The sequence below is a fragment of the Etheostoma cragini genome, chromosome 22 (genome assembly GCF_013103735.1).
Source record: "Etheostoma cragini isolate CJK2018 chromosome 22, CSU_Ecrag_1.0, whole genome shotgun sequence".
Taxonomy (NCBI): Eukaryota; Metazoa; Chordata; class Actinopteri; order Perciformes; family Percidae; genus Etheostoma; species Etheostoma cragini.
The window spans coordinates 5,018,001-5,019,302 of NC_048428.1; positions in this window are offsets into that span (position 1 = coordinate 5,018,001).

The window sequence follows — 1,302 nt, forward strand, 5'->3', positions numbered from 1 at the left end:
TACTAATGACCTCCTAATTGCATCAGACAAAGGACTTATCTCTGTACTTGTGTTATTAAATCTTAGTGCTGCATTTGATACCGACCATTATATCTTATTACAGAGATTGGAACATTTAATTGGCATTAAAGGGACTGCTCTAAGCTGGTTTAAGTCTTATTTATTAGATCGATCTCAGTTTGTTCATGTTAACGATGAATCCTCTGTGCACGCCAAGGTTAGTCATGGAGTCCCACAAGGATCTATGCTCGGTCCAATCCTGTTCACTTTATATATGCTTCCTTTAGGCAGTATTATTAGGAAACACTCCATAAACTTTCATTGTTATGCAGATGATACTCAGTTATATCTATCAATCAAGCCAGATGAAACTAATCAGTTAGCTAAACTTCAAATGTGCCTTCAGGATATTAAAACCTGGATGACCTGTAATTTTCTAATGTTAAACTCAGATAAAACTGAAGTTATTGCTCTCGGACCCAAGCACCTCCGTGACGCATTATCCAAAGATATAGTTACTCTGGGTGACATCACCCTGGCCTCCAGCACCACTGTAAAGAATCTTGGAGTCATATTTGATCAGGACATGTCCTTTAATTCCCACTTAAAGCAAATTTCAAGGATCGCCTTTTTTCACCTACGTAATATTGCAAAAATCAGGAATATCCTGTCTAAAAATGATGCAGAGAAAACTAGTCCATGCATTTGTTACTTCTAGGTTGGATTACTGCAATTCTTTGTTATCAGGCTGCTCGGAAAAGTCCATAAGGACTCATCAGCTGATCCAGAATGCTGCGGCACGTGTTCTGACGGGAACCAGGAATAGAGATCACGTTACTCCTGTTTAAGCTTCTCTGCATTGCCTTCCTGTAAAATTTAGAATAGAATTTAAAATCCTCTTCTCACCTACAAAGCTCTTCATGGTCAGGCTCCATCTTATCTTAAAGAGCTCATAGTACCTTACAACCCTACAAGAGCACTACGCTCCCAGAATGCAGGGTTACTGGTGGTTCCTAGAGTCTCTAAAAGTAGAACGGGAGCCAGAGCGTTCAGCTATCAGGCTCTTCTCCTGTGGAACCAGGTTCCAGTTTGGGTCCGGGAGGCAGACACCGTCAACACATTTAAGAGTAGGCTTAAGACTTTCCTTTTTGATAAAGCTTATAGTTAGGGCATAGGATAGAATATTGTTAGGGAGTAGTAGTTAGTCACATAGTTTTCAGATTGATCTATCATATAATCAAGAATATAATAAAACTAAAGGGAGACTTGGCATACAGCCCGATCCGGTTGGGGAGAGTTCTA